Below are 15,979 nucleotides of genomic sequence, written 5' to 3' on the forward strand. Positions count from 1 at the left end.
AATAAAATTATGAATGAAAAAGAGAGGTCACAACCAACACAAATGAAATTGGAAGGATTATTAGAAACTTTTAACAACAGCTTTATGCAAATGAATTAAGCAATCTGGAAGAGATGGAGGCCTTCCTGGAAACCCATAAACTACCAAGACTGAAACAGGAAGAAATTGATTTTTGAAACAGGCCAATTTATTATGAAGAGATTGAGTCAGGGATAAACAATATTCCAAAAAATAACACTCCAGGCCAGGATGGTTTTCCTGGGGAATTCTACCAAACATTCAATGAAGAAATAATACCTATTTTCCCAAAGCTATTTCAAAAAATAGAAACAGAAGGAAAGCTGCCAAACTCATTCTATGAGGCCAATATTACCTTGATCCCCAAAGCAGGCAAAGCCCCCCCAGAAAAGGAGAAGTACAGACCGATTTCCCTAATGAATATGGATGCCAAAATCCTCAACAAGATCCTGGTAAATACAATCCAACTGTACATTGAAAAGATTATCCATCATGACAAGTGGGATTCATCCCTGGGATGCAGGGGTGGTACAACATTCACAAATCTATCAGTGTCTTAGATTTTATTCAGAAACAGAAATTCAGAAATCATATGATTCTCTCAATACATGCAGAAAAAGCATTTGACAAAATACAGCATCCTATCCTGATTAAAATCTTCAGAGCGTAGGAATAGAGGGTTCATTTCTCAAGCTCATAAAAGACATCTATGAAAAGCCTACAGTAAATATTATTCTCAATGGGGAAAAGCTGGAAGCCTTTCCCTTAAGATCAGGAACACGACAAGGATGCCCACTCTCGCCACTATTATTCAACATAGTACTAGAAGTCCTAGCAACAGCAATCAGACAACAAAAAGGGATCACAGGTATCCAAATTGGCAAAGAAGAAGTCAAACTGTCTCTCCTTGCAGATGACATGATACTCTATATGGAAAACCCAAAAGAATCCACTCCCAAACTATTAGAAATTATAGAGCAGTTCAGGAATGTGGTGGGATACAAAATCAATGCTCAGAAATCAGTTGCTTTTCTACACACGAACAATGACACTGAAGAAAGAGAAATTAGGGAATCCATTCCAATTAAAATAGCACCAAAAACCATAGGTTACCTTGGAATTAACTTAACCAGAGATGTAAAGGACCTATATTCTAGAAACTATAAATCACTCTTGAAAGACATTGAAGAAGACACAAAAAGATGGAAAAATATTCCATGCTCATGGATCAGAAGAATTAACATAGTTAAAATATCCATGCTACCCAGATCAATCTACACTTTCAATGATATCCCTATCAAAATACCGATGATATTTTTCAAGGAACTGGAACAAATAGTCCTTAAATTTGTATGGAACTGGAAAAGGACCCGAATCGCCAAGGAACTGTTGAAAAGGAAAAACAAAGCTGGGGGCATCACAATGCCAGATTTCGAGCTGTACTACAAAGCTGTGATCACAAAGACAGCATGGAACTGGCACAAAAACAGACACATAGACCAATGGAACAGAATAGAGAACCCAGAAATGGACCCTCGGCTCTTTGGGCAACTAATCTTTGATAAAGCAGGAAAAAATATCCGGTGGAAAAAAGACAGTCTCTTCAATAAATGGTGCTGGGAAAATTGGACAGCTACATGCAAAAGAATTAAACTTGACCACTCTCTCACACCATACACAAAGATAAACTCCAAATGGATGAAAGATCTCGATGTGAGACAGGAATCCATCAAAATGCTGGAGGACAACATAGGCAACAACCTCTACGACATTGGCCAAAGCAACCTTTTTCATGGCACATCTCCAAAAGCAAGAGAAACAAAAGATAAAATGAACATGTGGGACTTCATCAAAATAAAAAGCTTCTGCATAGCCAAGGAAACAATAAAAAAAACTAAGATGCAGACCACGAAATGGGAGAAGATATTTGCGAATGACACTACAGATAAAAGACTGGTATCCAAGATCTACAAAAAACTTCTCAAACTCAATACATGAGAAACAAATAAACAAATCATAAAATGGGCAGAAGATATGAACAGACACTTTTCCAATGAGGACATACAAACGGCTAACAGACACATGAAAAAATGTTCAAAATCATTAGCCATCAGGGAAATTCAAATCAAAACCACACTAAGATACCACCTTATGCCAGTTCGAATGGCACAAATAAACAAGGCAGGAAACAGCAATTGCTGGAGAGGATGTGGAGAAAGGGGATCCCTCCTACATTGTTGGTGGGAATGCAGGTTGGTGCAGCCACTCTGGAAAACAGTGTGGAGGTCCCTTAGAAAGTTAAAAATTGAGCTACCCTATGACCCAGCCATTGCAATACCAGGTATTTACCCAAAAGATACAGACGTAGTGAAGAGAAGGGCCATATGCACCCCAATGTTCATAGCAGCATTATCCACAATAGCCAAATCGTGGAAGGAACCGAGACGCCCTTCAACGGATGACTGGATTAAGAAGCTATGGTCCATATATACAATGGAATATTACTCAGCTATCAGAAAGAACGAGTTCTCAACATTTGCTGTAACATGGACGGCACTGGAGGAGATAATGCTAAGTGAAATAAGTCAAGCAGAGAAAGACAATTATATGATTTCTCTCATCTATGGAACATAAGAACTAGGAAGATCGGTAGGGGAAGAATGGATAAAGAAAAGGGGGTAATCAGATGGGGGAGTGAAGCATTGGAGACTATGGACTCTGAGAAACAAACTGAGGGCTTCAGAGGGGAGGGGGTGGGGGAATGGGATAGACTGGTGATGGGTAGTAAGGAGGGCACATATTGCATGGTGCACTGGGTGTTATACGCAACTAATGAATCATCGAACCTTGCATCAGAAACCAGGGATGTACTGTATGGTGACTAACATAATGTAATTAAAAAACATTAAAAAAAAAAAAGAAATCACTTAAAAATAAAATCTTAAAAAAAAAGGAATAAGTGGATCACCCATTTTGTCTACCTTGTGAGATTATATTCTTTCTCCCCCCACTAACATTTTCTTTGTTTCCTTTTCTTCTGTTTTGTTTTTGTTTGCTTTTCTGGTTTGTTTTCTGACTGCTTCAGATTTTTCTACTCTGTATTTTGCTTGGGTCATGGTTGATATTTTTTGATTCTCCTCACTCGCTCATCCATTGTACTTTGGGCAAATTAACTGCAGGAGGAAATGGCAATAAAAGAAAGAAGTAGAGGTAATATTCTCTGCCACACACCTAACCAATAAGGATATAAGTACGATGTCAGAGATGGAATTCAGGATAACAATTATAAAGTTAATACACAAATAATGAATCATGGAACACTACATCAAAAACTAAGGATGTACTGCACGGTGACTAACATAACATAATAAAAAATTATTATTAAAAAAATAAATAAAAGTGGGGCGCCTGGGAGGCACAGCGGTTAAGCGTCTGCCTTCGGCTCAGGGCGTGATCCCAGCATTGTGGGATTGAGCCCCACATCAGGCTCCTCCGCTGTGAGCCTGCTTCTTCCTCTCCCACTCCCCTGCTTGTGTTCCCTCTCTCGCTGGCTGTCTCTATCTCTGTCGAATAAATAAATAAAATCTTTAAAACTAACTAAATAAATAAAGTTAATAGCTGGGCTTGAAAAAAACAAAAGGCACTAGAGAATCTCATAGTACATAAATGAGATCTAATCAGGCTGAAATTAAAATGCTATAACTGAGATGCAGTCTAAATTGGATGCTAAAACAGCTATGGTGACTGAGGCAGAAGAGAGAGTAAGTAATCTACAATACAGGTTGAGGAAGAGGGAAAAAGATGGCAAAGGAGAAGGGGTCCCCTCTTTCAGCTGGCCCCCTGAGTCGAGCTGAATATGTACCAGACCATCCTGAAGACCCACAGAATCAGCCTTAGACGCAGGAAGATACATCTAGATCTCTACAAATGAACATCTCCAGCATTGAGTATTGAGGTATGAAGCAGGGAGCTGTGAATCTGCGCACAGATATTGGAAGATAAATGGAATGGGGAGGGAGCCGCCATGTTCAGATGCCGGGGAGCAGTAGACTCCTGCACTGGGGAGCTGGCCGGACTGGTGGACTGGCACCCTCAAAAAAACAGATGGAGACCGTGAGCCTAGGAATGTATGTGACCATACTGAAAACTGGAGCTCCGGAGCGCTCACTAGAACTGGACTAAAACTGGGAGCTTGGGAGCATGCACTTCCAAACTAAAAACTGGAGCTCTGGAGCGCTCACTCGAACTACACTGAAACCGAGTGCTCGGGAGCGGGCGCGCACACAACCAGACTGAAAACTGGAGCTCTGGTTTTAGAAACTTTCATCAACAGCTTTCTGCCAATAAATTAAACAATCTGGAAGAAATGGATGCCTTCCTGGAAACCTACAAACCACCAAGACAAAAACAGGAAGAAATTGATTATTTAAACAGATGGATTAAATATGAAGAGATTGAAGCAGTGATGAAAAACCTCCCCAAAAACAAGAGTCCAGGGCCCGATTGATTCCCTGGGGAATTCTACCAAACATTCAAAGAAGAAAAAATACCTGTTCTTCTGAAACTGTTTCAAAAAATAGAAACAGAAGGAAAACTACCAAACTCATTCTATGAGGCCAGTATTACCTTGATCCCCAAACCAGGCAAAGACCACATCAAAAAGAATTACAGACCGATAACCCTGATGAATATGGACGCCATAATTCTCAACAAGATCCAACAGTACATTAAAAGGATTATCCATCATAACCAAGTGGGATTCATCCCTGGGGTGCAAGGGTGGTTCAACATTCACAAATCGATCAGTGTGATAGATCATATCAACAAGAGTCACGAACCATACAATACTCTCAATTGATGCAGAAAAAGCATTTGACAAAATACTAGCATCCTTTCCTGATTAAAACACTTTAGAGTGTAAGGATAGAGGGTACATTCCTCAATTGCATAAAAACCATCTTTGAAAAGCCTACAGTGAATATCATTCTTAATGGGGAAAAGCTGAAAGCCTTTCCGTAAGATCAGGAACACGACAAGGATGCCCTCTCTTGCCATTATTATTCAACATAGTACTAGAATTCCTTGCAACAGCAATCAGACAACAAAAAGGGATAAAATGTATTAAAATTGGCAAAGAGGAAGTCAAACTGTCTCTCCTCACAGATGACATAATACTCTATATGGAAAACCCAAAAGAATCCACTCCCAAACTACTAAAAGTTATAGAGCAATTCAATAAACGGTGGGATACAAAATTAATGCTCAGAAGTCAGTTGCATTTCTACACATGAACAATGAGACTGAAGAAAGAGAAAAATCATACGATATCTCAGAATTAACTTAACCAGAGACGTAAAGGAACTATATTATAGAAACTACAAATCACTCTTGAAAGACATTGAAGAAGACAGAAAAAGATGGAAAAATATTCCATGCTCATGGATCGGAAGAATAAACATAGTTAAAAAGTCTATGCTACCCTTAGCAATTTACACTTACAATGCTGATCAAAATACCAATGACATTTTTCAAAGAACTGGAACAAACAGCCCTTAAATTTGTGTCAACCAGAAGAGGCCCTGAATCGCCAAGGGACTGGTGAAAAGGAAAAACAAAACTGGGGACATCACAATGCCGGATTTCAAGCTGTACTACAAAGCTGTGATCACAAAGACAGCATGGTACTGGCACAAAAACAGACACATAGACCAATGGAACAGAAGAGAGAACAGAATAGAGAATGGACCCTCGGCTCTTTGGGCAACTAATCCTTGACAAAGCAGGAAAAAACATCCGGTGTAAAAAGGACAGTCTCTTCACTCAATGGTGCTGGGAAAATTGGGCAGATATATGCAAAAGAATGAAACTTGACCACTCCCTCACACCATACACAATGATAAACTCCAAATGGATGAAAGACCTCGATGTGAGACAGGAATCCATCAAAATCCTAGAGGAGAACATAGGTAGCATCCTCTACGACATCAGACAAAGCAACCTTTTTCATGACACATCTCCAAAGGCAAGAGAAAAAAAAGAAAAAATGAACTTGTGGGACTTCATCAAGATAAAAAGCTTCTGCAAAGCCAAAGAAACAGTCAAAAAAACTAAGAGGCAGCCCACGGAATGGGAGAAGATATTTGCAAATGATACTACAGATGAAAGTTTACTATCCAGTATCTACAAAGAACCTCTCAAACTCAATACAAGGGAAACAAATAATCAAATCAAAAAATGGGCAGAAGATATGAACAGACATTTTTCCAATGAAGATGTAGAAATGGCTAAAAGACACATGAAAAAATGTTCAAAATCATTAGCCATCAGGGAAATTCAAATCAAAACCACACTAAGATACCACCTTATGCCAGTTAGAACGGCAAAAATTGACAAGGCAAGAAACAACAATTGCTGGAGAGGATGTGGAGAAAGGGGATCCCTCCCACATTGTTGGTGGGAATGCAAGTTGGTACAACCACTCTGGAAAACAGTGTGGAGGTCCCTTAAAAAGTTAAAAATTGAGCTGCCCTATGACCCAGCCATTGCAATACTGGGTATTTACCCCAAAGATACAGACGTAGTGAAGAGAAGGGCCATATGCACCCCAATGTTCATCCACAATAGCTAAATTGTGGAAGGAGCTGAGATGACCTTCAACCGATGACTGGATGAAGATGTGGTCCATATATACAACGGAGTATTACTGAGCCATCAAAAAGAACGATTTCACAACATTTGCAGCGACATGGATGGGAGTGGAAGAGATAATGCTGAGCGAAATAAGTCAAGCAGAGAAAGACAATTATCATATGGTTTCACTCATTTGTGGAACATAAGAAGTAGGAAGATCGGTAGGAGAAGAAAGGGAAGAAGAAAGGGGAGTAAACAGAAGGGGGAATGAGCCATGAGAAATTATGGACTCTGGGAAAAAAACTGAGGGCTTCAGAGGGGAGGGGCCTCGGGGAATGGGATAGGCTGGTGATAGGTAGTAAGGAGGGCACGTATTGCATGGTGCACTGGGTGTTATATGCAACTAATGAATCATGGAACTTTACAACAAAAACTAAGGATGTACTGTATGGAGACTAACATAATATAGTAAAAAATTATTATTAAAAAAAGAACACAAGTTGGTCCATATATACAATGGAATATTACTCAGCTATCAGAAAGAATGAGTTCTCAACATTTGCTGCAACATGGATGGCACTGGAGGAGATAATGCTAAGTGAAATAAGTCAAGCAGAGAAAGACAACTATCATATGATTTCTCTCATCTATGGAACATAAGAACTAGGATGATCAGTAGGGGAAGAAAGGGATAAAGAAAGGGGGGTAATCAGAAGGGGGAATGAAACATGAGAGACTATGGACTATGAGAAACAAACTGAGGGCCTCAGAGGGGAGGGGGTGGGGGAATGGGATAGGCCGGTGATGGGTAGTAAGGAGGGCACGTATTGCATGGTGCACTGGGTGTTATATGCAACTAATGAATCATCGAGCCCTACATCGGAAACCAGGGATGTACTGTATGGTGACTAATATAATATAATATAATATAATATAATATAACATAATATAATAAAAAATCATTAAAAAAAAGAACACAAGTTGATAGAAATAAAGGAAATTGAGAAAAAGAGAAAAACTACTAATAGCCCATGAAAATAGACTTCAAGAAATCAATGATGTCCTGAAACGTACCAATGTTAAATTAATGGGGTGCTGGAGGGTGAAGAGAGAGAGAGCCAGAAGGTATATTTGAGCAAATCATAGGTGAGAACTCCCCTAATATGGGGAAGGAAACAGGTATTTATGTCCAGGAGGTAGAGAGGATTCGCTTCCCACGTCAGTAAGAATAGATCAACACCCTAATATACAATAGTGAGGCTTGCAAATTTCAGAGAAAAAGAGAAAAATCCTAGAGCAGCTCAAGACAAAAGTCTCCTTAGCTACAGAGGGAGGAATTTCAGAATAACATGAGACCTATTCACAGAAACCTGGCAGGCCAGAAAGGGCTGGCATCATATACTCAGGGTACTAAATGAGAAGAACATGTAGCCAAGAATACTTTATCCAACAAGGCCGTCATTCAGAATGGAAGGGAAGATAAAGAGCTGCCAGGACAGACAGAAACTGAAGGAATACGATACCACCAAACCAACCTTCAACAAATATTAAGGGGATTCTGTAGTCTGACAGCCCGAGAGAAAACAGACCAGAAAGAAACAGACAAGCTACAGAAACAGGGACATTACAGGTAATACAGTGACACTAAATTCGTATCTTTCAATAGTTACTCTGAATGTAAATTGGCTCAATGCTCCAATCAAAAGACACAGGGTATCAGCATGGATAAAAAAGCAAGACCTATCTATATGCTGTCTATAAGAGACTCATTTTAGACCTAAAGTCATCTCCAGACTGAAAGTGGAGAACCAGTTATCACACTAATGGACCTCAAAAGAAGTTGGGGTAACAATCGTCATATCAGACAAATTAGATTTAAACCAAAGACTGGAGTAAGGGATGAAGAGGGACACTATATCATCCTTAACGGTCTATCCAACCATAAGCTCTAAAAATTGTAAATATTTGTACCCCCAACATGGGAGCAGCCAATTATACCAACCAATTAAAAACCAAAGTAAAGAAATATATTGAAAATAATAAATTAATAGTAAGGGACTTCAACACCTCACTCACAGCAATGGACAGATCATCTAAGCAGAAGATCAACAAGGAAACAAGGATTTTGAATGATATAATGGACCAGATGGACTTCACAGATATATACGGAACATTCCAAACTAAAACAACAGAATACTCATTCTTCTCCAGTGCACATGGAATTTTCTCCAGAATAGATAACACACTGGATCACAATTCAGGTCTCAACCAATACCAGAAGACTGGGATTATTCCCTGCATATTTTCAGACCACAATACTTTGAAATGTGAATTCAGTCATGAGAGGAAATTTGGAAGGAATTTATACACATGGAGGTTAAAAAGAGTCCTATGAAACAAAGAATGGGTCAAAACAGAAATTAAAGAATTTTCATTGAACACTACACCAAAAACTAATGATGTTGGCTAATTATATTTAAATAAAAAAGGAAGAATTTTAAAATTTCGTGGAAACTAATAAGAATAAAAACACATCTGCTCAAAATCTTTGGGATACAAGAAAGGCAGTCCTAAAAGGGAAGTACATTGCAGTACAAGCCTCTCTCAAGAAATTAGAAAAATCTGAAATACACACGCTAACTTTACATCTAAAGGAGCTGGAGAAAGAACAGCAAATAAACCCTAAACCAAGCAGTAGAAGACAAATAATGAAGATTGGAGGCAATTTCAATGAAATAGAAACCAGAACAACAGTAGAACAGATCAACAAAGCACCCAAATTGCTAAACTGATGAATGAAAGGAGAGAGATCATGACCAAAACCAAAGAAATACCAAAAATCTTAAGTATTATGTGCAAGTATATGGCAAAAAATTAAGCAATCTGGAAGAAATGGATGCATATACGGAAACTTATAAACTACCATAACTGAAACAAGAAGAAGTAGAATATCTTAACAGACCATAATGAGCAAGGAAATAGAAGTATTCAAAACCCTCCAAGAAAACAAGGCTGCAGGGCCAGATGGCTTTCCAGGGGAACATTTAAACAAATGTTTAAATGAGGAAATAATACCTATTCTACTGAAGCTGTTTCAAAAAACAGAAATGGAAGGAAAACTTCCAAACTCATTCTTTGAGGCCAGCATTACTGTGATACCAAAACCAGAGAAAGACCCCATCAAAAAGGAGAATTATAGACAATATCACTGATGGACAAGGATGCCAAAATACTTACCAAGATATTAGCCAATAGAATCCAACACTGCATTCAAAGGTTTATTCACCTCGACTATGTGGGACTTACTCCTGGTGTGGAAGGGTGGTTCAGCATTCACAAACAAATCAATGTGATAGAGTACATCAATAAAAGAAAAAACAAAAACATATGATCCTCTCAATTGATGCAGGAAAAACATTTGACAAAAAATAGCATCCCTTCTTGATTAAAACGGTTAAAAGTGTAGGAATAGAGGCAACATACCTCAATATCATTAAAGCCATCTATGAAAAACCCACAGTGAATATCATTTTGAATGTGGAAAAACTGAATGCATTTCTCCTAAGGCCAGGAACATGACAGGGATGCCCACTTCCACCACTGTTGTTCAACATAATACGAGAACTCCTAGCCTCAGCATAAGAAAATAAAAATAAATAAAAGGCATTCAAATAGGAAAAGAAGAAATCAAACTCTCATTCTTCACCGATGACATGATACTTTATGTGTAAAATAAAAAAGACTTCACCCCAAAATTGCTAGAACTCATACAGGAATTGAACAATGTGGCAGAATATAACATCAATGCATATAAATCAGTTGCAATGCTATACATTAACAATGTGACTGAAGAAAGAGAAATCAAGGAGTTCATCCAATTTACAGTTGCACCAAAAACCATAATACACCTAGGAATAAAAGTAACCAAAGAAGTAAAATGTCTGTACTCTAAAGACTATAGAACACTTATGAAATAAATTAAGGAAGACACAAAGAGATGAAAAAACATTTCATGCTCGTGGGTCAGAAGAACTGATATTGTGAAAATATTTATGCTGCCTAGAGCAATCTACACATTCAATGCAATCCCTGTTAAAATACCATTGACAATTTTCACAAAGCTATAACAACCAATCCTAAAATTTCTATGAAACCAGAAAAGACCCTGAATAGCCTGGGTAATGTTGAAAAATAAAATCAAACCTGGGGCAATACAATGCCTGACTTCAAGCTATATTACAAAGCTGTGCCCATCAATATAGCATGGTACTGGCACAAAAACAAACACATAGATCAATGGGACAGAATAGAGAACTCAGAAACGGACCCTCAAGTCTATGGTCAATTAATCTTTGACAAAGCAGGAAAGAATTTCCAATGGAAAAAGACAGTCTCTTCAATAAATGGTGCTGGGAAAATTGGACAGCCATATGCAGAAGAATGAAACTGGACCATTCTATTACACCATATACAAAGGTAAACTCAATATGGATGAAAGACATGAAGCTGAGACAGGAATTCATCAAAATACTAGAGGAGGACACGGGCAGCACCCTCTTCGACCTCAGCCACAGCAACAATCTTGCAAAAGACGTCTATAAAGGCAAAGGAAACAAAAGCAAAAATGAACTATTGGGATTTCATCAAGATAAAAAGTTTCTCCACGGCAAAGGAAACAGTCAACAAAACTAAAAAGCAACTTATGGAATGGGAGAAGATATTTGAATATGACATATCACATAAAGGGCTGGTATCCAAGATTTATAAAAAACTTATCAAACTCAACACCCAAAAAAAACAAATATTCCAGTCAAGAAAAGGGCAGAAGACATGAACAGACACATCTCCAAAGAAGACACACAAATGGCCAATAGAGACCTGAAAAAATGCTCAAAATCATCTGTCATCAGGGAAATACAAATCAATACCACAATGAGATACCATCTTAGACCAGTCAGAAGGGCAAAAATTAAGAAGACAGGAAACCATAAATGTTCACGAGGATGTGGAGAAAGGGCAACCTTCTCACAGTGTTGTTGGGAATTCAAGCTGGTACACGCACTCTGGAAAACAGTATGGAGGTTCCTCAATAAGTTAAAAATAGAGCTAAATGAAGACCCAGCAATCGCAGTACTGGGTATCACACAAAGATAAAGATAGAGTAAAATGCTGGGGTACAGGCACCCCAAAGTTCAGAGTAGCAATGACTACAATAGCCAAACTGTGGAAGGAGCCGAGACATCCTTCAAGAGATGAATGGATAAAGAAGATGTGGCTCATACATACAATGGACTATTACTCAGCCGTCAGAAAGGATGAATACCTACCATTTACGTGGATGGAACTGGAGGCCATTATGCTAAGTGAAATAAATCAAGCAGAGAAAGACAATTATCACATGGTTTGACTCATATGTGGAATATAAGAAATAGCACAGAGGATCATAAGGGAAGGGAAGGAATGGTAAGAAATCAGAGAGGGAGCCAAACCAAAAGAGACTCTTGACTCTGTGAAACAAACTGTGGGTTACAGAATGGGAGGTTGGTGGGTAGATGGGGTAACTGTATGATGGGCATTAAGGAGGGCACAGGATGTGATGAGCCCTGAGTGTCATATGCAACTGATGAATCATTGAACACTGTATCTGAAACTAATGATGTTGGCTAATTGAATTTCAATAAAAAAGATTAATAATTCCCCAGCCAGACTTATTAAAAGAAGAGAAAGTACCCCAATTAATAAAATCATGAACATAAGGAGAGATCACAACCAACACCAAGGAAATACAAACAATTTTAAGAATCTGTTATGAGCAATTATACACCAACAGATTAGGCAATCTGGAAGAAATGGATGCATTCCTAGAAAATTATACCCTACCAAACTGAAACAGGAAGAACATCTGAACAGACCCATAACCAGCAAGGATATCGAAGCAGTAATCAAACATCTACCGACAAACAAGGGTCCAGGACCAGATGGCTTCCCAGGGGGAATTCTACCAAACCTTTAAGTAAGAACTAATACCTATTCTTCTGAACTGTTTAAAAAAATAAAAAGGGAAGGAAAGTCATTCTATGAGCACAGCATTACCTTGATCAAAAACCAGAGAAAGATCCCATCAAAAAGAATTACAGATCAATATCCCTCATGAACATAGATGCCAAAATACTCAACAAGATCCTAGCCAATAAGATCCAACAGTACAATAAAAGGATTATTCACCACAACAAAGTGGGATTTATTCCTGTGATGCAAGGGTGGATCAATATTCACAAATCAATCAACATGACATCACATTAATAAAAGAAAGGACAAGAACCTTATGATCCTCTCAATTGATGCAGAAAAAGCATTTGACAAAATACAGCATCCTTTCTTGATAAAAGCTCTTCAAATTGTAGGGATAGAGGGAACTTACCTCAATATCATAAAAGCCATCTACAAAAGCCCACAGCAAATACCATTCTCAATGGGGAAAAACAGAGCTTTTCCCCTAAGGTCAGGAACATGACAGCAATGCCCACTCTCACCACTGTTGTGTCATAGTACATCAATCAGACAACAAAAAGAAATAAAAGGCATTCAAATTGGAAAAGAAGTCAAACTCTCACTCTATGCAGATGATATGATACTTTATGTAGAAAACCCAAAAGACCCTACCCCAAAATCACTATAATTCATATAGTAATTCAACATCGTGGCAGATTACAAAATCAATGCACAAAAATCAGTTGCATTTCTTTTTTTTTAAGATTTTATTTATTTGACAGAGAGAGAGACAGCCAGCAAGAGAGGGAACACAAGCAGGGGGAGTGGGAGAGGAAGAAGCAGGCTCCCAGCAGAGGAGCCTGATGTGGGGCTCGATCCTAGAATGCCAGGATCATGCCCTGAGCCGAAGGCAGATGCTTAACAACTGAGCCACCCAGGCGCCCCGCTTTTCTATACACTAACAATGAGACAAATGAAAAAGAAACTAAGGAATCAATCCCATTTACAATTACACCAAGAACCATACGATTCCTAGGAATAAGCCTAAGCAAAGAGGCAAAGATCTGTACTCAGAAAACTAGAAAACTTATGAAAGAAATTGAGGAAGACACAAAGAAATGGAAAAACAGTCCATGCTCATGGTTTGGAAGGACAAATATTGTGAAAATGTCTATGCTACCCAGAGCAATCTACACATTCAATGCAATCCTTATCAAAATATCATCGATTTTTCTCAGAGCTGAAACAAATAATCCTAAAATTTGTATGGAACAAGAAAGGACCATGAATTGCCAGGGAAATGTTGAAAAATAAAACCAAAGCTGGGCACACCACAATGCCAGACTTCAAGCTACATTACAAAGCTATGAGCATCAAGACAGTATGGTCCTGGCAGAAAAAGAGGCACATGGATCAATGGAACAGAATAGAGAACCCAGAAAGGGACCCTCAACTCTATGGTCAACTAATCTTCAATAAACAGGAAATAATATCTAAGAGAAAAAAAATGTCAGACTCTTTAATAAATGGTGTTGGGAAAATTAAACAGCCACAAGTAGAAGAATGAAAGTGGACCATTTTCTTACACCATACACAAAGATAAACTCTAAATGGATGAAAGATGGAAATTTGAGACAGGATTCTATCAAAACCCTAGAGGAGAACACAGGCAGCAACCTCTTCCACCCTGGCCCCAGCAACTTATTGCTAGGTATGTCCCTAAAGGCAAGGGAAATAAAAGCAAATTAAACTATTGGAACTTCATCAAGATAAAAGGCTTCTGCACAGCAAAGGAAACTAAACTAAATGACAACCTATGGAATTGGAGAAGAAATATACAAATGACATATCAGATAAAGGGCTGGTATCTAAGATCTATAAGGGACTTATCAAACTCAACACCCAAAAAACAAAAAAATCCGGCCAAGAAATGGCAAAAGACATGAACAGACATTTATCCAAAGAAGACATACAAATGGCCAACAGAGACCTGAAAAATTCTCAAGATCACTTGTCATCAGGAAAATACAAATTAAAACCATAGTGAGTTACCACCTCATACAAGTCAGAATGGCTAAAATTAACAAGATAAGAAAGAACAAATGTTGGCAAGGATGTGGAGAAAGGGGAAACCTCTTACACTGTTGGTGGGAATGCAAGCTGGTACAGCTACTCTGGAAAACAGTATGGATGTTCCTCATAAAGTTAAAAATAGTGCTACCCTATGGCCCAGTAATTGCACTACTAGGTACTTACCCCAAAGATAGAAATGTAGTGACCCAATGGGGCACCTGCTCCCCTATGTTTTTGGCAGCAATGTCCACAATAGCCAAACTGTGCAAAGAGCTGAGATGTCCACCGACATATGAATGGATAAAGAAGTGGTATACATATACAATAGAATATTACTCAGCCATCAAAAAGGATGAATACTTACCATTTACATGGATGTGGATGGAACTAGATGGTATGCTGAGCAAAATAGGTCAGTCAGAGAAAGACAATCATCATATGCTTTCACTCATATGTGGATTATAAGAAACAGCACAGAGGCCTGTAGGGGAAGGGAGGGAAAACTGAATGGGAAGTCATCAGAGAGGGAGAAAAAACATGAGAGAACCTGAGGCTTGCCAAAAGGGGTAATTGGGTGATGAGCATTAAGGAGGGCATGTGATGTGATGAGCACTGGGTGTTACATGCAACTGATATTATTGAACACTACATCTGAAACTAATGAGGTACATATAGTAGTTGATGGCTAGTTGCATTTAAATAAAAAATATATTTAAAATATTTTTTAGATGCTACTGGCAACTGATTAATCTTCTCATGAAACATAACATTCATGATCTGTGTTTTGAAAACTATTGCTATAGGCAATGGGAAGTTAATAAATGTGTTTCAGGGAGAACATAACAACACTAATGCTTTAGGAAGATAGTTCTTATAGCAACATGGATGGCATTGAATACAGGGAAGGAGAATGAAGACAGGAAAGAATTCTATAGGTAGAATTACAAATATGCAGTTCAGTCATGATGAAGGCATAAAATGTGGCAGTCATTGTGGAAGTGGAGGGTGAGGCAGAAATTTGACCCATATGGCAAACATAGAAACAGTATGACTTGCTAAGAGACAGAGATAGAGATAAACTGTAAAAAAGAAAGTGTAAGCAACACTGACACTTAGGTTTCAGTAGTTATATTCAGAGAATAATGGCATTAAACCAGAACCTGGACTGGGGTAGGGAGAGACAAAGTCATAAGAGTTGGCCAACTTAAGCAGCATCTGTGGAACAACCAGGTGGACAAAGCCACTACAGTGTGGGATGTATTGGGCT

General features: G+C 38.5%; 1 protein-coding gene across 4 annotated transcripts in view; it reads right to left on the minus strand.

Annotated features, from left to right (window-relative positions):
• Positions 1 to 15,979, minus strand: part of ZC4H2 (zinc finger C4H2-type containing) — a 52,839-nt gene that overhangs the window by 30,020 nt on the left and 6,840 nt on the right. For 2 of the 4 annotated variants that reach the window (XM_057312136.1, XM_057312135.1), the window contains exon 2: positions 15,077 to 15,193. The exons of the other annotated variants lie outside the window; for them this stretch is intronic. The gene's annotated coding sequence lies outside the window, so the exon portion shown is untranslated. The remainder of the gene's footprint in view (positions 1 to 15,076; positions 15,194 to 15,979) is intronic. 4 annotated transcript variants of the gene reach the window in all.

This window comes from Ursus arctos, chromosome X, assembly GCF_023065955.2.
Source record: "Ursus arctos isolate Adak ecotype North America chromosome X, UrsArc2.0, whole genome shotgun sequence".
In the NCBI taxonomy this organism is placed as follows: Eukaryota; Metazoa; Chordata; class Mammalia; order Carnivora; family Ursidae; genus Ursus; species Ursus arctos.